The sequence below is a fragment of the Varroa jacobsoni genome, unplaced genomic scaffold (genome assembly GCF_002532875.2).
Source record: "Varroa jacobsoni isolate VJ856 unplaced genomic scaffold, vjacob_1.0 scaffold_535, whole genome shotgun sequence".
Classification (NCBI taxonomy): Eukaryota; Metazoa; Arthropoda; class Arachnida; order Mesostigmata; family Varroidae; genus Varroa; species Varroa jacobsoni.
The window spans coordinates 1-5,597 of record NW_019213437.1 but is presented as its reverse complement, the minus strand read 5'-3'; the positions used below and the strand labels follow the sequence as shown (position 1 = coordinate 5,597).

The window sequence follows — 5,597 nt, the reverse complement described above, 5'->3', positions numbered from 1 at the left end:
TATATGCAGAAAAAGAGAGATCCTTTAGTTAAATTGTAGTCATACTTTACAGATAAATATTAAAAAACCCTTTGAATACTTATTATAACTATGGTCAAAGATCAACTGAACGTTTACCTCAATAACATGTCTGCGTGCCCACGCAAAGGATTAATAAAATATATCTATCTACTCGTTATAGTTAATATAGGCTAGATAGCATTCACTGACGTGTTATCAATATATGATTTCAGTGGTAACAAAATGCTGGTCTGATATACATCTAGTGGATAGATCAGTCGCAAGTAAAATATATTACACAGGACCAACCAAAAACCACCAGATAAATAACTTCAAGGTTAGTGTAGGAAACCTAAACAACTTATTCCGCTAAGAAACTAGCTCCTTTTTTTTTATATAACAAATTCAAAATTGTTAGCAATTTTGTCTCAAATTAATTTCTTAGAATTATTTTTAATGTGATAATTAATGACAGTTATCACCTAATAATAAAATAGCAAGCTGGCCGCCATTCTTATATCAATCCTTATAGCCTAGTTACTACATATGTATCATATTATTATTGTCAGCTGTGCCGGCTTCTAGGCAAGAGCTGTCTTCCTTCCCTGTTCGTTTTCGATCTATATGAACAACGCCCTATCCTTCAGGGTCCCTCTACTCCAGGGTCCGCAAGTACTACACGCCCGGTAGAGCACCACATCCACGCGCGAGCTTCAGCTGACGTTCCGAAGCGTTCCACGCCGTCAGATATGCTGCTCACTCACCACAGAAGAAAGGGACACAGTGAAAGATCATGGTCGAAATCTGGTAGCAAGGACCGTTGTCATGGGTCGGTTACGGAAAGGAAACTACAACGCCATATGAATGCGCTTACAGCTCTCAGCCGTAAGGAAAAGGTTTATAAGATGAAGAATGCTAGAAAGAACACGGGAATGATAAAAAAAATAGTAAGACACCGCGATCGAAGAAGAACACACGCAGGACTAACAGGCCAAAGGGCCAATGGATAAATAGGCAACCGTGTCCTTTGTCTTTGTTGGGACCGGTCGAGCTTCCAACAACTAACAGCGGTCGACCCGCTCAAGCATCGATGGCGTTTGCGGCGAAACGAATCGCTAGCGGCTTAGTTCAACTGACCTGTGTCTTCCGTCGAGAAGTCGGCGGTAGTGAAAAAAATATAAAACAAGTGAAAGACAGAGAGAAAGTTCGCCCACGGGAAAATGTTATCCTAGTTCTTCCAGAAGACTTCTAGCTTCCCTCTTGTTGCTATACAGAGGCAACACTCGTCTATCACTTATGGATATGGTCGCAGTGCTACACGCTACACGTTAGTGGCCTTATTTATCGCTTGGATACTGAGCGATGTCGGGTTAGATTGGCTGAAAAGTTACCAGAGAGGAAGATCAGGATATTATACATTTGCCAGTTTGACTAAATGATACTGGTAAACCGTTTTCGTGGCGCTAATCTTTCCAAGTCAAATCAAGCTTACCTTACTTGCAGCGGCTGCACATCTACGAATCGCTCCGTGATCGTATATCGTCCTATATCTTTTTCTATACCGTTTCGTATTCTACCGGTGATCTTAATCATCCAGTCGGTTGAACCGCTTGTATTTGCGCGATCATTTTTTTGGTTTGCCTCGTATCACTGTTGCTGATGCAATGACTGCTACTATTTCTGTAACCGTTGTTACTTCTATTCCTACCACTACTGAATCACGGGCTCAAGCAAATATTGGGGCGGGTTCAATCAAAACAAGTCTTTGGGGTCTTTTCGCACTCTGTTGGCATAGACAACCACTTTGAGGACTGTAGCGGTTTCGGTACCGTCAAGTCATGTTAGTGCCTGTGATCGAAGTAAGGCAAAGGTACTCGCGCGCAGCTTTTAGGTCGCTTGTTGAGTGCTTTGCGCTCGGTTCCCGTGACGGGGCTGATCTATGCACGTAGAGCGGATGAAACGACGGGCGACTACCGACTACTGACAGCAGTCTACGGCTACCTTCTTCATCTAGCCGTTATTTATCCTTTTCTTACGTTGTACGACGGGCAGGATGCAATTGAAAGCAGCAGCTTTTGTCAGCAGCAGCGTCGGGATGGGTGACCCCTTTGATCGACTGACTCGTCGAGATCTATTTGATCGAAGCGCCTTCGACGGGACGGTGCCACGTAGCAGCATCTACAGCAGCACTGGTAGTCAATCTCGGTTAGCTCTTCCTTCCGGCCTCAACAAAAGCGATAACAACTACGCCGTTAGCGGCTGGAAGGAAAGCGGCTGGAGTACTAACACTGCATTCACATACACACATGCACTCCAAAACATCGTCATTGGTATCGATCACATTGGGCAAGCGGCCCGATACAGACTACAAATCTCCAATAGCAAGTAAGCTTCTTGATTCTGATTGTTTTGTTGACAAAAATAGTCGTCTTCATGCTTACGAAGCTAATATCAGGCAACTGACACGACCTAATGAAACATAAAACACTGATGAGTGTATGCGTGCTCGACAGATAAACACCTCGACGCGCTCATTAGATCAAGAAACAAGCAGACGACGCAAATTATCCGAAGAGAATTTTCCGGCCCATCCTTTTTTCCACGGTCGCGATTAAAAGGTCACTGAAAAACCAATTTTTTGTGAACAAGAGTGTTTATTGCGAGGCGGCAATTTTCTGCATATCTCTATAGTTAACAATGCCTAAATAATTGTCTATATCTTCTTCATCTTATAACTGCATTAAAAAATACCAAACGTATTTGAAATTATTGTAGAATACTGGCAAGGGTAGGTCATGGAGGCAATGGGACGCAGTGCCCACTGGTGGCACGCTCCGCAATCATTAGAGATCACTGCCGCTTTGACAAGCGTAGAGGCAATAGATTAGCTACGGAGGAGGTTTTATGCGCTCCCGTTACTTACATTCGACTTACGCGAGCCATTGAATTAATAAAGATTAAATCTTTCTGTTAAATAATATAAGCACATATTTCTGACAAATATGACAATACCGATTCTTTTATGATTCCAGGTGATGGGTGAGGAAGCTAGACAAGCAACAGAACGAATAAAGCTATGGTTACATAGAACTCAATTATAGGGATATATTTTCCCATTTGTAATTGCGGGCTGAACAAGCGCCCAATACAAAACTAACCAAAAGTATGGCATAAAAGCTTACTCTTGGTAATGAAATAGAAGTTTAACGTGGTATGCAAATATCACACGTGACCGGAAAATTACCACATAGTAGCCTACTAAATGGCGTCGTATATGCGGTTAATGTTCCAGTATTGTGTAATATATTTATAATAAAGGATAACATAAGCATCTAATCTTGTCGTAACCTTTATTAGAAGGTTATTAAAATTTTATACATATTAATGTAGCACTTGATTCAAAGGTCCTTTGTGGTTTTCAACTTTTTGATTTTCGTCCTTATCATCGCTAACGACTCCTGTTTTGTAATTGTTACTTGTCTTAAAGCAGCGCTATCACCCCGGAAACGGACAATCTCACCGAGCCACTAGACGATACCCTTACCTTCTACCTAGAAACATTCGCCCAGTTTATAATCTTAGATAGCAGAAAACTTAATACAAATATCCGCCTAACTTTATCTACTAAGGCTAATAAAGTGTGACATTTGAATAGCCCTAGACAGGCTAATGCGGACCAGTATAGTACTTCCATTCTTCTATAGAACACTAACGAGAGATCTAAGTTCGGTAAATTGTACCAATATCTATGGAAAATATATAATGGCTACGTGAACATATTATTAGTGCGGTGTAGATTGGTATTTGCGTTCCGACGGCCATTTCTCATTAAAGTAATCGATATTAAGATAAATGTTTGAAAGCATTCACTTGAATTGTCCTTTAACTCTGAAGCGTGTTCTTCGCAGAATTTCGCTGGGAAAAAGACGTCTGCCCGCGTGATTCGTGCTTTAAGGGGCACATGTAATACATTACGCCTTGGTCACGCGTGCTCTCATATGTAGGTACATTTGCACGTGTGCAGCGTCTAAAGAATATGACTAATCAGATCGGTTCTAAATATGGCTCCGATTATACGCTGCTGTTCATAGGCCTACGATAACATTCGGTGTGGCCTGCCATGTACTTGTGTATACGTGAGCAGTATTGCAAATAGAATCTACATGGCCAATATCGGCGCCCCGCCGCCAATGGCATCGTTACGCGGCTAGATCTGACAATTGAGAATAGAAACGGCATCACTCTCTTTTGCAAAACAGATAACAACTGCAGCTGTATGGCGAGCTAGTAAATATTGTACGTGTATGTGCATGTAAGTGGACAAAGTGGAACGCGATGGCAGGGGTGGCGGAGACGACGACGCTAGCGAGGGTTGCCCAAAATTATTTTCGCCAGTCAGATTTCTCTAGCAGCGTGACCCGAAGCATGTCTTCGTGTGATTTTCGGATTAAAACCTCACTGTACGATGATCGAGATACTCGAGAAAAATTTCTTGTCGACGCCGATGCCGCGACCGACCGTCTACTGTCCGTCAGCTTAGATCTGTCTTTCTTTCACTGTCTCTCTCTCTCCTTGTTATTTTATCTGTAAGGTCGTGTTACTGGCTTTGCTATTCCAGAGCAAAAGAGCTGATTCCTAGAAACAGGAACGCAGGAAGAACTACTCAAAAAAATTTAATCAACTGCCCTACCCATATTTCATTTTGTGCCCGTACATGTTCGGACGTGTCCGGGCGCATTTTAAGGTTGGTCTTTGCCATCTTAAAGTCAATATCGCTGATTAGCATATCACATCATTGTGTCGCTGAGCCAATTTGCGGTAAAGTGACCCACTGTTTTTCCGTCAAATGGAAATGCACTAATATAGATGATAATTTAAATATACATACCGACATACTGTCGTCATGAATATTATGCGATGGTGCTGTAGCTTCATCCACGGGTACATTCATATATCCTCCTTCCGTTTGTGCATAGATAAAAAAAAACGTATATTTTCCACAAAGAAGGTCTAAAATTCTACTACCGCTATCTATTTTGATCTGGCTTTCGACCTGGTCACCTATCTAGGGGTGTGTACACATGCACGAATCAGAGCCACTCTAGATCAACTCAGTTTGACGTAGAAACGCCTCCTTCCTTTCAGAAGCTTGCTTTCGCGCCGCAAGAACTGCTCCTTTTAAAAAGCACGTTTTAGCAATGGTATATGTTTTCCGAATGCGTATGAAAGTAAAACAGAGTTTGAGGGTAATGATGTTGTTGCCAATTTGTACGAACTATGATATTAAGCAAGCTTTTGAATAACTGGCTGGAAGAATCCAACTGATTGTTTGAGTCGATTCTCGATTCATAAAAAATAATTTATAAAAAAGCGGAAAAAGAAAGTGAAGTTAAGTAAGTATACTCTTTAGATTTCGCATACTGCCTTTAGGCCATACAGCCGGTCAAGCACGAGGCCCTCTATATGTAGTACGGCTTCATACAGAACAAAGTTAGCTGAAATCGAGCACTATGTATCCAAACGTATGTATCTGGTATTTTCATTGGTTACAGCTATTTTTACATTATAGATTGCGTACATCACCAGTTCAAGAAAAC

General features: G+C 41.6%; 2 long non-coding RNA genes across 7 annotated transcripts in view; one reads left to right on the top strand and one right to left on the bottom strand.

Moving 5' to 3' along the window:
* The window catches only part of LOC111261235 (uncharacterized), a 6,336-nt gene extending 3,718 nt beyond the window's left edge, over positions 1 to 2,618 (bottom strand). Inside the window, exons 1-2 of the long non-coding RNA XR_002680864.2 lie at positions 1,493 to 2,618; positions 1,138 to 1,379 (exon numbers count right to left, since the gene is read on the bottom strand). This is a non-coding gene — a long non-coding RNA (uncharacterized LOC111261235). The remainder of the gene's footprint in view (positions 1 to 1,137; positions 1,380 to 1,492) is intronic.
* Positions 1 to 3,336, top strand: part of LOC111261233 (uncharacterized) — a 10,877-nt gene extending 7,541 nt beyond the window's left edge. For 4 of the 6 annotated variants that reach the window (XR_015311408.1, XR_015311410.1, XR_015311407.1 and 1 more), the window contains 2 exons: positions 234 to 337; positions 3,033 to 3,336. This is a non-coding gene — a long non-coding RNA (uncharacterized LOC111261233). The remainder of the gene's footprint in view (positions 1 to 233; positions 338 to 3,032) is intronic. The other 2 variants (XR_015311411.1, XR_002680862.2) reach the window with 1 other exon arrangement.
* Positions 3,337 to 5,597: the final 2,261 nt, after the last annotated feature.